General features: G+C 38.0%; 1 protein-coding gene across 3 annotated transcripts in view; it reads left to right on the forward strand.

Annotated features, from left to right (window-relative positions):
• PCBD2 (pterin-4 alpha-carbinolamine dehydratase 2) overlaps positions 1–16,610 on the forward strand; it is a 53,143-nt gene that overhangs the window by 33,571 nt on the left and 2,962 nt on the right. The gene's annotated exons all lie outside the window — the stretch shown is intronic.

Consider the following 16,610-nt stretch of genomic DNA (forward strand, 5'->3'; position numbering starts at 1 on the left):
CTCTGGGCTGATGGCTCAGAGCCTGGAGCCTGCTTCCGATTCTTTGTCTCCCTCTCTCTCTGCCCCTCCCCCGTTCATGCTCTGTCTCTCTCTGTCTCAAAAATAAATAAACGTTGGGCGCCTGGGTGGCGCAGTCGGTTAAGCGTCCGACTTCAGCCAGGTCACGATCTCGCGGTCTGTGAGTTCGAGCCCCGCGTCAGGCTCTGGGCTGATGGCTCGGAGCCTGGAGCCTGTTTCCGATTCTGTGTCTCCCTCTCTCTCTGCCCCTCCCCCGTTCATGCTCTGTCTCTCTCTGTCCCAAAAATAAATAAAAAACGTTGAAAAAAAAATTTTAAAAATAAATAAACGTTAAAAAAAAATTAAAAAAAATAAAATAAAAAAGTACAGGAAACTTATTTTTGTATAATTAGCTTTTAGGTAAAGGAAAGAAATGGAAAAAGTATAACCTGACATCAGGGATTTGTCCTAAACACACACTTGGATCCTTTGGAGTCTCAGTTCTCTCTCCTCTGTAAAGTAGGAATGATGAACCTGCTACATGGTGATGTACTATTATTTGTAGCTGATACTCTTTAAGAAGATTTTTTTAAATGTTTATTTTTGAGAGGGAGAGACAGTGTGGGAGAAGGGACAGAGAGAGAGGGGAAGACACAGAATCTGAAACAGGCTCTAGGCTCTGAGCTGTCAGCCCAGAGCCTGGTGCAGGGCTTGAACTCATGAACCATGAGATCATGACCTGAGCCAAAGTCAGATGCTTAACCGACTGAGCCACTCAGGCGCCCCTAGCTGATACTCTTTTTTATTGAACATTATGTGTGAAGGTGCTGCTGTGCTTTGTAATTGGTGCACATCACCTCCTTGTGTCCAAATGGAGTCTTTACCTAGCCAGTTCATGTAGCTTGTTTGGGGTTTGGGTACAGAGCCCAGGTTTTGGATTCCTCAACTAATACTCTTTCAATCCATTGCACTGCTTCTCATGTAGTAGGTTGTTTTTCGGTGTTCTATTCCTCTGAAAATCAAGTAAAAATTTAAATAAATTAACCAAGTTTATCCATTCCCCTATTGATGGACATTTAGGTTCTTGGCACTGTTTATTATTACTGTCAGTTTTTTAACAAGCATCTTTGTGTATCCTTGTGTACATATGTGAGAGTTTCCTTAGGTTATAGATCTAAAAATTTAATTGTTTGGGGGCACCTGGGTGGCTCAGTTGGTTAAGCGTCTGACTCTTGATTTCAGCTCGGGTCATGATCTCATGGTTCCTGCGGTTGAGCCCCTCGCCAGGCTCTGTGCTGATGGTGTTGAGACTGCTTGGGATTCTCTCTCTGTCTCTCTGCCCCTCCCTTGCTCTGTCTCTCTCTCAAAATCAATAAAACTTAAAAAAATATAATTGCTGGGGCAACTCTCTGGTATGCAGATTCACTTCCTAACCTGATATACAGATTAATAAATGAAGGTTCAGGGTTGTGAGAAGTCAGGGCTTGGGGACAGTCACATTGTAGCTCATTGCCAAGACTCTTTTTCATCAGAGAACCCTATCCATGCACGAGCCTAGAGTAACCTATAGTGAGCGGAGTCCTCATGATTTTCAGACTGATGCGAGCTGATTTTGAAGTGGTTGTGGAAGTGTGGGAAGGTGTACGTACAGTGTAGACATAATGAAAACAGGAATTAGCAAGTGGGCTGTCAGTCCAAGGTATGAGTACTTGAGGGCAAAAAGACCCATTTTTTACCAGAACTCACTCTCGATAGCACTAACTTGTAATGTCGCCAGTAATGTTGCAGGCTTATAACATGTCACCTTAAAAATTTACAACTATGCATAGCGTTAAATTCAAACCCAAGTTAATGAATGTCTGTTGTCTGAAAAAGGATACTTTGTGTTTAATTTCACAGATTGCATTTTCCATTTAATTTCACAAGTCAAAAGGCTCCAGGTTGTGACAGAAATGTACCTATTTGCTGTCTCCGTTCCTGTACAGATGCCCGTGAAAACTGGTACTGGTCAAGTTGGCTCAGGTTCTGCGCATGCTGGGACTGGCGGAACTGAGTTCAGATGTTGCGTGTCCACTTCAGCGGTGCTGGGGTTGGGATGTGCATGCCTCTTCTCTGCTCTACCGTCTCATCCAGCTGTATTTTAATCATCTCATTGCTTTCACTGGAGGAATCCTCTTGTCCACTGGTCTTTATAGGCAGAGAGAGTTATATATATATTTGTCTGGGTAAGCAAATCGATAAGCTTTCAATAAAGCGTATCAGACCATTTCTTTGGCAGGACCGACAAGAATAGCTTGTGAAGCAGAGCTGTTTCCAATGGAGCATGAAAAGCTTTGAAATTTCTCAGTAATAGCAGAAAGCAATATTTGAAACCATCCCTAAACAGTTGTTTGTTTTCCTCTTCCCTAACCAAGTTTATAAAAATTTGGTCAGACAGGCGTTTTGTTTTGTTTTGTTTTAAAATATTTTCAGTGTCTTGTTATCTGCTGAATGCACATGTGTTCCTGCACTTTTTCTTTCACGATTGAAACTTTAAACCCTTCCCTTAAGTCCCTCTAAAAACCTTCCTTTGCCCAGTACGGTTTGCATATGTGAGAAGGGTTGAAGGGATCTGGACCCTGGAGAAACCTCACGATTTGAAATCTGCCTGAGTAGTTGTTCACCAGGAATGGCCATGGTTAGTGCCATAGGGGCTCTTTGTCTTTCTCTCCTACCAAGATTCCTCACCCCAAAAAGACATTGGTTAATTGGGGTGTTTCAGTTTAGTTAATCACATCATGAGTGCCTGTGAACATAGCAAGAAGCATGATTGAAGCGTTTATAAAAATTTGGCTCATAGTAAGTCCCATAATTTGTTTGAAAGAATTACCTCTTCGGTGACATTAAAAAAAAAAAAAAACACAAAGATTGTGGTTTATAACACCACACCTGGTCCAGATTGTACTGGATGAATCCATATTTGCTTCACTGTAAATGATTTTGAGGGTGGAATTCTTGGATTGCTTTCTGTCTTGTAAGCCCTTGACATTGTACTGGTACCTGTGTGCGCACAAACCTCCTGACATGGGAAAGGCCGGCTCAGCCTCCCACTGAAATGGAGGTTGGCTGCATTTATTCTGCATGTTCCTAGAATGAGGAAATGATATGACAATAAACAGAAATGCCCTTGCTGAAGAGAGAAGGGAAGCTGGTGTTTATCTGGTCAGGTGGTTTAGATTAGCCATGATGCGGCTCTGTATTATGTTACTTTAAATCATTGTGTCCCAACAGGACATAAATTATGAAGATTGTTACAGTATGTTTCATCCTATGTAAGATCAACAAATTGGAATAATTTTTTTATAGGAAAATCACAGTGCTTTTGGCAAGGCTATTGAAGCCTTTAATTTGACTTGAGTATTTCTAAAATATTATTGCCTAATATATAAAGTATGATTTGCATAAGGTATGAAATAATAAACTTTTGAAAACAAAAGGGAAGGATTTCTCTGTAGCAGCTGCATCAAATGGCAGAGCACTCCCATTCCATCCATATCTATATGTTTTCTTTGTCCCAGCGTCTTAGAGCCAGTTGTGTGCTCTTCCTCTAGTGGGATTGCAAATGAGCTGTGCAGGTCTTGGTGCAGACTTGGAGCTTCGCTGTGTGCTGCCTGCCCATCAGCCCTCGTGTGCACAGAGAAGGCAGCCGCTCTGTGGTGGAACAGAATGGGAGCCTGCTCTGAAGAGGGAAAACAGACTTTCCCATGCAGGACATGCAGGAAAACAAACCATTTTTTTCCTTTCTTTCAGGATATTAGGAATTACTAAAAAAAAACCAAAAAACAAAGCAAAACCCCAAACCCCCCAAGTCCAACTTGATCAACAGCTGAAGCCAAGGTAATTTATATAGGAGTATTGCAAAAAGAATTGACCTAAGTAAGCGCTTATTCTTTTGTTTCTTCTGTTCATTACTGTTTCCTGCATTGTGAGCCTTATTTGTGAATTTTTAACACAGAGACTTAAATTTTTTTCATTTGTATTCAGAATACAACTGAATTTATTTGGCCACACGGAGCAAATTTTCTAGATTAAAAAAAAAGAACAGCTCAAAATTCCTTTGTGTGATATTGAAGCGGATTGGAACCTTTTCAGTGCACCACAGTAGCATGTGTTCTGTGCAAAGCGCTCTGCATGTTTTTATGAGACCTCCTCACACAGTGAAGTTAAATAGTAGAGCCTCCGATTCACAGGGACTAGGAGAGGTGAAGGAGGTTTAGGATTCGCTCAAGGCCAGAGAATGAGACAAAGCTGGGATTAGAATTTTGCAGGATGAAATGACACCATCCACCAGACCTTCTGAGTCTTTTGATACCAAAAACAGGGTAAGTGCTAAGTCTGTTTTACTCTCTGTGTGTCTCAAGCCCTGAGAATATTCTTAATTCATTAGTAATCCTATTTAAAACACAGAAACAAGAAAGTCCCTAGTTTCAATCTGTTCACCATAGGAAGATCACTCCTTAAACCTCATCATAACAGGTTGAGGATGAATTCTGAATATATTCGTGGTTTGCTTTAGCTCAGTGTCTGAAGACTCTGACAGGTTCAGGGACCTTTCCAAGTTCACAACCTATGTGTGCACTTTGAAACAAATAAATACAGATGCCTTAAGAGATGGTCTCTTTCCTCACCAGGCTTCTTCTGGATTGACACTGTTTTCTGCGAAGTGGGTCTGGCAGGCTATTTGCTTGCAGTGATCCCTTGCAGCTGTCTATCACTGGAAGTCCTCTGCTATATTATCAGGATCCCTGATTAGGCTTGAATATTTGTATTTGAGTGATGTATTTTTCTTACAGGAAACATTAGCAAATGTTGCCAAAACTGTACTTAAAAACTCTTAAAAGAAGAATTGATTGCGTTTAGAACAAAGCAAAGGGAAGCCTAAGTATGAACTTGATGTTGTGACAGACCTTTTTATACCATCAGATATTTTGTGATGTCCAGTGAGATGAGACCCTGTTTTACAAAATGTGTACTGTTTGTAGAAGATGTATTTTCTGTACAATTAAGCTAAATGAGGCGTTGCTTTGTTTCTTTAAAATAATTTTTGAGGCCTCCCTGACCCCTTGTCATGCCGTTTGGGGAGTAGGTGTTCTTTCTGCTCTAAGCCCCTGTTCTCTTCCTTCAACCCTTTTGGTTATTGTTGAAGGATCTCGACTTTGAGTTTAATTTTATATACTCCAGTTGTAGTGGGAGCTTTTTGCCTTCTCTCTCTCTTTTGAAAATTATCTGACAATTTCATGTCAGATATACACTAGAATTACATAGTTGCACCTCTTAAAACGAGCCATTTGATTATAAAGAAGAAAAGGTAAGGAGTAGGCTGCCATTTTGCCTATTATTTGATTTTTAAAAATGTATTTGGCCAGATCTTCTCTATATCTTAGTGGCTTGGATGTATAAAGTTAAAGCCTAGGGACATTTTTCTATATAGATTTGAATTTTTGTAAGTTTTATAATGATGACAATGCTAAGGGGCCTCAATTCTAATTCTTTAAGAATCTAATTCATAAATTCTAATTTGCTAAAACAAAACAAAACACTTGGGTAGTCTTTGTAATACCTCTTACCTCATGAGACTCCTGAAAGTGAACAAATAGGGATTATCAGCTGATTAGGAAAGACAGCCTCCAAGGGGGCTTTTCCAAAGCAACTGGCTGGCAGTAATGAACAGCCACAGTGAACAGTGAGGCATCAGAAGTTATTTGACATTGGGAAACTCCGGGTAAATGGCTTCTCTCATGGATTCCCCTTAGGGTGATTTTGAAACCCTGGTTTCCCTCTGCTTTAGGGGGAAAAGATGAACAGCAAATGGTCAAACGTGCTGATTCCAAGAGAGCAAAACTGAAGGATTGTGAGAAATTTTAGAAGCAGCTAATCAGGTGGAGCTGTTGGTATGCCGCATAGTAGCTGATTAGTAGCTGATGATGATGTGGGGAGATGTTATTTATTTATTTACTTATTTAACTTTATTTATTTATATTTATTTATTTATTTATTTATTTATTTATGAGCATGACAAGATGGGTTTATTGAAGTTACTATGGATATCCCATGGGGAGGTGTAATTTAAACTTATGTGCAGAGAACTTTAGAAATAAGTAATGTCTTTTCACGGAAGAGATATTCTCAGCTTGTAATCATCTTGTCCAGAAAGCTTTTTAGGCACACATCAGATATGTGGTATCTATCTAGTTAGAGGACTTTCCCTAAAAGTGGAACAGAAATAATGAGCTCTTAGGTAAAATTGTGGGTGAAGGTGTTTATGTTGGTTAAACTCTGCTGCCTGGAGAAGAATAGATACTCTTCCGTAGACCTCTGTCAAAGAGTTGTTTTCCTACCCTGGGAATTTAGTCGTAATTTACTAATGTAATTATAAATCCTAGTTCTGCAAAAGAAAATTATTTTGCAGCTTGCTTCATTTAACAGTATATGTTGAAGGTAGTACCATGTAATTAGCTAAAAGCTGTCTTATTTTTCTGAATGGCTGTTTAGGATATTAGGGTAATTGCCAAAAATGGTGACTTAAGAACTTTTCTTTTTTTTATTAAGGCTCTGCACTGTTATGGTTCTGTGAGCACAGGTTTTGAAGGTAATGTGTAGGAAGTGAGCCTGCTATCTCTCAGGTAGTATACTTATTACCACCAGCTGAAAGGGCACTAACTTAGCCTACAGCGTTGTAGAGCAGGCTGCTCTTTCAGTAGCTTGTGGGCATTGTCTCAAGTGTCTGGGGAAGCCACTTTTAAGTTCAGAGTGGGATATTCTTGGCTTGAGTTATTGGAGATGTTGCATTCTGTGGTGGATCAAGTAGAGGCAGGTAGATTAGCAGCCTGGGACTGGTGAGGGTTGTATCTATCCCCAGACACATATACGGACTGCCTAGGGGGTGGTCCTCAGGTAAGATCTTTAGTCTGGCTCTTCAGGGAGACATGGGTCACGTGCTTGGCTAAGATGCTTACTGACAGAGTGCCGGTTCCACTGGAAATCTTTCTATGAAGAAGATCTACCCACTGGAAGATTTCCACTGGAAATCTACCCACTCAGAGAAAGTTTTCCATATGTTTCTGATTTTTCTCATCCTTGCAAGGGTGAATTTCTTTGGTCTTCCAGTGGTTCTTATACTAGGTTCAGAAAGGAATTCTTCCTGTCCGGGCCCTAGACACTATAATGTTAAAGTGTTGCTGATGATAATAATCACTAGCATTAACTGAGTGCCGGATAGAATGCCCAGTAAACTGCAAAGTATGTTAAAGAAATTACATTTTTACGTAAGAAGAAACTGAGGCTCATTTCAAATGTTAAGTGCTTTCTCAGAGATCAGATAGCTAGTAAATAGCAGCACTAGGATTTCAGTCTAGGTCTCTGACCCTAATGTTTTTGCATTTGACCAGTTGTGCAGTGTGCTCAAAATAAGAGTGACACTTGGGAGGAAAAAAAGCATGGATCAACTACCCCTTTGGTTGTGTCTGTTCCTCACAATTCTCATGTCGCTAGTCAAGGGTATTCTTCTGTTGCCTGCAGTGGCTAGAACAGTTAACAGTCTTTTTCATGAGAAAGTCACGGTGAGTCACATAATGTTCTGGGGCAAAGGACGCCTTTCCTTGGTGCACCGAGCAATGTTTATGTGATGGATCAGTCACCAATACTAAGGGAAGGTCCCGTCCTGTGACATGTGCGTGCTTGGCAATGATCTTGCTATGCATTTTGCTTAATAATTTTCATTATTTTTAATTAAAGTTGAAGAAGTGCAGACTCTAGCTGAAATTAAGGTAGGTTGTATTGCCGGAATCTGGTAATTACTTTAATTGATCACAAGATAGTTTCCTTGATCACCAATTAGACTAAATTGCCGATCATGTTTCAAGACGTGAAGAAATGCCCAAACTGATTTATGTAATAGTGTTTTCATTTCTCATCAGACGTAAATATCATTTCCTTCCATAGCAATTGTGTTTTATAAAAGAAGAGTTCTAGGCCTACAAACGTAAAGGTGATTCATAAACAATAGAGTTCTAATTCATTGAATGGGTAAAGGAAGTATTTAGAGGCTTAATGGAGATTGTACTGGGGAAATTACTTTGGAGTCGCTGGTGCTCATTTTCTTAGTGGGAGATGTGTTCTTTTTTAGTGCGTAATTAAAATAGTCTATAATCAAAATATAAAAGGCAGCAGATTTAAAGAACATATATCAAAGAGAATTGCTCTGAGTAATGAAAGATTTGTATTGTAAGTGTGTGCTAGAAGTTAAGTCTTAGAACTTAATAAATGATACATGTTATTTGGACTGAAGCTGCTTTTTAAATTCAGGGTGCTTTTAAACATTTCACAGATTGATACAGGATTTTTGTTTTGGTTTTGTGCATCTGATAGTCTTTCATATTTTCATGGAATAAAATGAAACAAAAGGAACTTTAAGAAAAATTAAAGTTCCCAAAGAATACTTGATTTGGGGTTCACGGAAAAATCTTTTAATTGCTGATGGTTTGGAGATTTCCAAATGACAAACTTCATTGGTCTAATTTACGGTGATTGTAATGCTTACATTCCTTAACATGGCAGAGTGACTTAAAAAGTCATACTTCATCATGCATTCATTGACTTGTTCATAAAATGTTTGTAATTTGCAATAGAGGAAAGACTGAAACTATTATCAGCCATTATATGTTATTTGTTGGCCATATGTTTGTTTGAAATGTCCGTGGCTCAACAGAACATGGCTCATAGACAAACTATGCTGTAAATTGGCACTAAAAACCCACCTAAACAGGTAGGCCTATGTTAAGAAGTTAACATGAGCCAAAATATTTTAATATGAACCATGTTGCATACACTGTAGTATCTCAGCTCCCTTTAGAGTGAGATCTTCATTTGCATGGCATCTTTGTTTTTTTTCCAAACTAACTTTTAAAAATAGAACAGGTATATGTGTGGTACAAATTCAGAAGGCAACCAAGGGTCTAGTAACTCTTTTCCTGTCCCTGATTCTCAACCATCCAGTTTCTCTTCACCTGCTGTCATTCGCTGTTACCAGTTTCTCATGTGTGGTTGCAGAGATATTAAATGCATGTAGTTTCTTCTCTTTTTGTACAATTCAGACTATTGTTATGCATTTGTTTTTCATTTAGTAATATGTCTTGGAGGTTTTTCCATGTCAGAAGATAGTTACTTGATTCTTTTCAGTGGCTGCATAGTACTCCAGTGTGTAAATGTACCCTCATCTATTTAATCAGTTTTTTACTGATGGACCTTTGGCTTTTTCAAATCTATGACTCTTACAAGCTGTGCAGCAGTGACCATTCTTATAATTTATGTATAAGTGTGTCTACAGGACTAATTTCTAGATGTGTAGTTGTCTAGCTGAAAGGCATGGGTGTTTTTAATTTTGATGAATGTTGTCAAATTTTCTTCCAGAGTGATGATACCAGTTTATGTTCACCAGAGACATGAGTGCCTTTTCTCCCCTGTCTTCATCAACAGAATATTATCAGACTTTTTGATCTTTACCAAACTGATAGATTTAACTTAGTTTCCCACCCCCACCAACTTTCCTGAGATACACTTGACTTAAAACTTAGTATTCAGTTTGTACTTCTTTTATCATGTATGACTTTGAGCAGTTTTCATGTTTAAGAACCATTTGATTTCTTTTGTTATCTGTTATGTCCTTGGCTCATTTAAAAAAATTGGGTGGTTGATCTTTTTCATATTAATTTGTAGGAATTATTCATGTTGAGGAAGTATGTACTGCAAGTACAGCTTACTGTTTGTCTTTTAATTTTGTTTGTTGGTTTTTATTGCCATACAGAAAAAAAATTTAATGTAGTAATATTTACCTGTTTTTTAGTAGTGGTGTAAAGTTTTCTGCCTATAGAATTCATACATTTCTTGTTAAGTTTATTCCTAGATAATTTTTGGTGCCATTTTAGATGGGATCTTTTCTTCCAATATAGTTTCTAATTAGTTGTTGTTAGTATAAAAAGGTGTTTTTGGGTTTTTTTGGCTTGGCTTTACTTGGGAATCGTCTTGACTTTGATGGGAATATTCTACTATTTCCCTTTTAAGAATAATATTACCTTTTGGACTGAGACTGTGTTCCTTTATTTAAAGAGGGGTCCAATTTGGGTTCTTACTAATTGTTGTTATGATGAACAAACAGTGATGATTACCCATGTAGCCAATTTTGGTATGTACATTTTGATGCTGTGGTTACATGTTCCTGTATTACCCTCCAAATATAAAGCAATTTTTGTACTCATTACTTGCTATAAAGAGAACACAATTGATAACAACAAAAAGAGAGGCCATATAGTCTTATTTCATTAAGAGTTTTAATACATAAGAAATACTGAATTTATCAAATATCTTTTCAGAATTTGTAGAAGTCATGATTTTTCTCTTGGTTAATATGGTGAAATATATCATTATATTTCTTATATTGAGCATTCCTTAGAATAAATCCCATTTGTTCATGGTGTTTTGCTAGGTTTTGTTTATTAAGATTTTACTTAATGTGAGATCAATCTATAGTTTTATTATTATATGCTATCTTTGTGGGAATTTGGAGACAGTGTTATGGTAGTTTATAAAAATAATTTGGATATGTTCCACTTTTTCTGTGCTCTGGAACAGTTTAGTTAGTATTAGGGTTAACTCTGCTTTCAAGGTTTTGTAGAATTTTTCTTTGAAATGCCTGGGAACTGTTACTTTTTGGTGTCACTCTCATTTGTATGTTTTTGTCTTCTGGGATCAGTTTTGATAATTTTTATGAAGGAACTATTTTACCTATGTTTTGAAATTTATTTGTATAAATATTTGTATCTGTTTAAAATTACTTTTCTGTATGTTTTGAAAAAAATTTTAAATGTTTATTTATTTTGAAAGTGAGCAGGGGTGGGGTAGGGACAGAGAGAGAGAGAGACACAGAAGATCCAAAGCAGGCTCTGCGCTGATAGCAGTGAGGTTGATGTGGGGCTTGAACTCACAAACCATGAGATCATGACCTGAGCTGAAGTTGGATGCTTAACTGACTGAGCCACCCAGGTACCCCGAAGTATCTTATTTTCTGTTACATAATTTTTACAGCTTTTGGATTTATTAGTTCTGCCATTTTTCTTTCATGTTCATTTACATCTGCTGTTCTCTTTATAGTCATTCTTGTTCTCCTGCCTTCATTAATTTTTATTTATTTGTTTATGAATTTAATTTATTTGTTTTTACTCTTTCATTTTCTTAAGCATGTAAAGATGTTTATTCTGATCATTGCTTTACACATATCCTGTATGTAGTGCCTACATTATTAATTTCTATTCAGTTTCAGTTGTGATTTCTTCTTTTAATCAAGAATTTAAAAGGAGGACTTAAAAAAATTTCCAGGTAGTACTTTTTGCTACTTTTTTTTAAAATTTAATCAGAGGATGTCGTCAGCACTGTTTCTACTTTTTGGAATTTATTGAGATTTTCTTTGTGGGCCAATATATGTTCAATTTCTGTGAGCGTTCAGTAAATATTTTATTTAAAATTTTTTTTAAATGTGTATTTATTTTTGAGAGAGAGACAGAATGCGAGTGGGTTGGGGCAGAGAGAGAGGGAGGCACAGAATCCAAAGCAGGCTCCAGGCCCTGAGCTGTCAGCACAGAGCCTGACACGGGGCTTGAACTCTTGAGCCTTTGAGCTGTGAGATCATGACCTGAGCTGAAGTTGACCACTTAACCGACTGAGCCACCCAGGCATCCCTCTACCTCATTGATTTTGTTGCTATGTTATTTGTAGTATAGCTATTCATAATTATTCAATCCTCATTGAAGATACACTTTATACATTAAAAAAATTTTTTTTTATGTTTGCCTGTGTCTTTATTTCCAGCATTTGAGGTTTGCTTTGTGATTCATGTAGTTTTCTCTTCTTCTTCCTCATTTTTTTTTTGATAGGGGATAGGGGCAGAGAGAGATTCTTAAGCAGTCTCCATGCCCAACCCAGAGCCCAATGAGGGCTTCTTTCCCACGACTGTGAGATCATGACCTGAACCGAAATCAAGAGTTGGGCACTCATTCAAACCCTTTTTTCTTTTTAAGTTTTATTTATTTTTCTTTTTTAAGTTTTTATTTATTATGCAGTAATCTCTGCACCCAATGTGGAGCTCGAATTCATGACCCTGAGATCAGGAGTTGCATGCTCCACCACCTGAGCCAGCTAGGTGCCCCAATGTTCTCTTCTTTTCAGTTGGATTATGGCTCTTTATGTTTATTGATTGGAAAGATGTTTGGTCTTGTTAACCATGACAGAGCCGATATAATTTTTTCTCCCTTCATTTAAATCATGATGGGTTTGTGTTTTCTTTGCTTCATTTGAATTGTGTTTTCTTTGACCTAATTGTGAATGCTTTTATTATTATTTTTGTTTTTCTTGTGGACACTATTATACCTATAATTTTACACAGCATACTTAATCCTCTATTTCTTTAGATTGCATTTATTTTATTTTATTATTTTATTTTTTAAGTTTATTTATTTTGAGAGAGAGAGAACCAGCGGGAGAAGGGCAGAGGGGGGACAGAAGATCTGAACTGGGTTCCACACTGACAGCAGAGAGTCCAATGCAGGGCTCAAACTCATGAGCTGTGAGATCATGACCTGAGCCAAAGTTGGACGCTCAACTGACTGAGTCACCCAGGCAGCCCTTCAGACAGCATTTCTTTAGATAGCGATATTCCCACTGAGCAATATCAAAATTGAATTTCTACCTTCTTCTACTTTCCCTTCACCATGCAGTTTTGTTTCATTTTATTTTTAGTTTGAGTGCTTTAAATATACTTTGGATCTTTCAACTTTCAGACTTTTTAAACTTTCATTTACCTTTTCCATTTCTTCCCCTTTTCTTCCATCTCTTCTAATAGCTAATAACATTGCATTGCATTTCATGACTACAGTCCCTGCAGTTGTTTTAAATATATTCCTAGAGCTGAGTCAGTTTGTTGCTTACTGTCTGTACCTTTGGTACCGTTTTTCCATCCATCTGTAGTTACTTATATTTCATCCTTTAATAAAAATTTCCATAGAAAGGATGAAGAGGATGCATTACACTTGAACAACAGTTTAGTTGGGTATAAAATTCTTTGCACTTTGGTTTCCTTAAGTCTTTATAGGCATTGCTCCTCTGATTTCTGTGTTAAATGTTGGCACGTGGAAGTTTGAAGTTGGCCAGGTTATTTTTCTTTGTATAAATGAATTGATCCTTTTGACTAGATGCCAAAAGGATTTTTAAGTCATCAAATTCACTAACTTCACTGGGATGTGTAGAAATGGTTGAATTCTTACAATCAATAGATTTAAATCTTTTATTTCTGGGAAAATTTTTGAGTTATATCTCTAATTTCTTTCTGTGTTTGTTGTCTTAAAAAAGTTACCTTTATGTTAGATCTACTTTGTCTTCTGTACTTATTTTTAATTCTTATAAACTCTTATCAATTTCTAGTTCATTTTGTCCATCTTCTCAGACCTATCCTCTAAGCTTCTCACTGGATCGTTAGTGGTGTCTATTCTGCCTTGGGCTCCTGGCAGTTTTCTTTGGTGGAATGGTTTTAGAAAGCCTGTACTTTTAGCTAGCTCAAGGCTTTTAGGTTCCAACTGGCATTCTGGTAACAAATAGCTAGGGCTGTAAAAAGAAATCTTAGAAAGAAGGGACAGATGCTTTTCACCATCTGCCAGTTTTGCTGTTTATTCCTGTTCCTTCTTTATTAATGCCACATAATCAGAATTCCCTTTTGAGGTTTTGCTTTTTTCCTCTCCACTCATTTCACTTCCTTGCAGAAATCCTTTTTACTTTAATTTGAATGAGTATTGTTATGCATGTTTTTAATTTGTGGATTTAAAAATATTTGGGGGATTATTTGGTTCTGTTATATGGAAGAAGGATTATGAAATTGTCTCCTTGCTCCCAGAGCAGAAGCAAGCGTTCTCTCCCTAGGGAAGAATTAGTAGTAGATCCTGTGTAAATGGTTTATTGGGCTTTGTGATATTTAATTAAATGCAAATATTAGGTGACAGTTGAAATATGTAAAGCAGAGGAATACACAGATTTGGAGGATCTTTGGAAGTGCCCTTTATTTTCCACCCCTTTTACGCCCTATGTAGGTATGGTAGGTTTTTCTTTGGTCAGTGCACCTCTTAGTGTATGAGTTTTCTCTTTAAGTCCTATCTGTTATAGAGTAGATTTTGCTACCATGCTGAGAGCATGCTGGTAATTAAAAATTTGAGGAGCGCTTCTGACTATGTTCAAATCATCCCCTTGATCCACTTGGTTCTTTGGAAATAGTAAGGGATGCTAAATGTCACTTTGGACCTTTAGGGTAATATAGTTGAAAGAAATTGTGGCCACAGGGTTTAAGAGCTTGGGTAACTGACTTTGCCCACCTAATTTCTTATCATTAAGCTGTTTTCCTCAGTCAGTGTGCATCAGGGTATTACTCCATAGTATATTCTCTATTTGTCTAGGATTTATGACATGTGGGAAAAGGAAAATGCCATTCTTCTGGGAGACACCAACTGGAATATTCGATTTACAAGACTGTGATTCTCACTTATCGTTGCATTCTATAGGGTTTATCATATGCAGTTTGGCCAGAGCAGTGCATGGTAGCAGTGTGTGCCATTGCTGATCTCTTACTTGGGGCCAGGAGCTGTGCTGAGTGCTTGTATGTCACCCATCTCATTTTTATTAGGGTGACTACATACTGCTTTTTATTATGATCCCCAGTTTACTGACCAGAGAACCGAGGCTCACGTGACAGGTTGTAGAGTTGGAATTTAAATTCAGCACTTTCTGGTTCAAAAGCCCCTGCCCCATGGGGCGCCTGGGTGGCTCAGTCGGTTAAGCGTCCGACTTCAGCTCAGGTCACGATCTCACGGTCCGTGGGTTCGAGCCCTGCGTCGGGCTCTGGGCTGATGGCTCAGAGCCTGGAGCCTGCTTCCGATTCTGTGTCTCCCTCTCTCTCTGCCCCTCCCCCGTTCATGCTCTGTCTCTCTCTGTCTCAAAAATAAATAAACCTTAAAAAAAAAAAAAACAAAAAAACAAAAGCCCCTGCCTCTAATGACTGTATTACTATCTCTCAGGGGGAGTGCTTAACTTTGGAAGCCTTTTAAAGCTAAACAAGAGTACAGCGTTATAGGCAAACAGACTAAAAATTCTCATTATACATCATTTAATGCAGGTTAATTCTGTATTTGAATAAGATTTTTTTCAGTTTATTTATTTATTTTGACAGAGAGTGTGAGCAGGGAAGGGGCAGAGAGAGAGAGAGAGGCAGAGAGAGGGAGAGAGAGAATCCAGAGCAGGCTCCGTGCTGTTAGCACGGAGCCCGACACGGGGCTTGATCTCATAGAACATAAGATTGTGACCTGAGCCGAAATCAAGAGTCCAGTGCTTAACTTACTGAGCCACGAAGGTGCCCTGTATTTGAATAGGTAAAACAGACTTTCACTTTTGACTTGTTCTTCCCCTCACATAACCTAGATAATCAGATTATGAAATGAGAAGAGGTAGGGGAGTGAATATTGTTTTCCACTAATAATTCCATACATGGTTAAGTGGATTTTGCTTGCATGTTCTTCCTTTTCCTGACAGGTAAATCTTCAGGCCTTTAATATCAAAATGGGAGTCTTGATCCTGAATAAAATCATTCTGTGATAGGAATCATAATGAGTGACACAGAATGGATTAAAAAATGGCATCTTCTAGGGGCACTTGTAACCCAATGTTTATAGCAGCACTTTCAACAATAGCCAAATTATGGAAAGAGCCTAAATGTCCATCAACTGATGAATGGATAAAGAAATTGTGGTTTATATACACAATGGAATACTATGTGGCAATGAGAAAGAATGAAATACGGCCTTTTGTAGCAATGTGGATGGAACTGGAGAGTGTTACACTAAGTGAAATAAGCCATACAGAGAAAGACAGATACCATATGTTTTCACTCTTATGTGGATCCTGAGAAACTTAACAGAAGACCATGGGGGAGGGGAAGGAAAAAGAAAAACGGTTAGAGAGGGAGGGAGCCAAAACATAAGAGACTCTTAAAAACTGAGAACAAACTGAGGGTTATTGGGGGGTGCGAAGGAGGGGAAGGTGGGTGATGGAACTGAGGAGGGCACCTGTTGGGATGAGCACTGGGTGTTGTATGGAAACCAATTTGACAATAAATTTCATATTTAAAAAAAATGGCATTTTCTGTATTTATCACTAACTTGGAAGTCCACTCTTCTGTCAGTTGGGTGATCTGAAAAACATGGCTCAGCTAATATCAGATTGGATTTTCTGGATATGGGTAATAAAATTGAATATTTGTTTATGTGGCTACAATGGGTACTGCCCTGTGAATTCTGTAAATTTGTAGCTAATGTGCCATTACCTTAGAGTCTTACCGAGTATTTCTGCTTTCTGGACACATGAGAGACAGACCCTCGTATTGTTAGCGATTGCCTTCATAAAAATTGGAAAACAAGCAAAAGGAAAAAAGTTTATCATCCTCTCAGAACAGGTTTGCCTTCCACTTAGCACAATTAGGTGTGCACTTTCCC

The sequence above is a fragment of the Panthera tigris genome, chromosome A1, assembly GCF_018350195.1.
Source record: "Panthera tigris isolate Pti1 chromosome A1, P.tigris_Pti1_mat1.1, whole genome shotgun sequence".
NCBI classification, from domain to species: domain Eukaryota; kingdom Metazoa; phylum Chordata; class Mammalia; order Carnivora; family Felidae; genus Panthera; species Panthera tigris.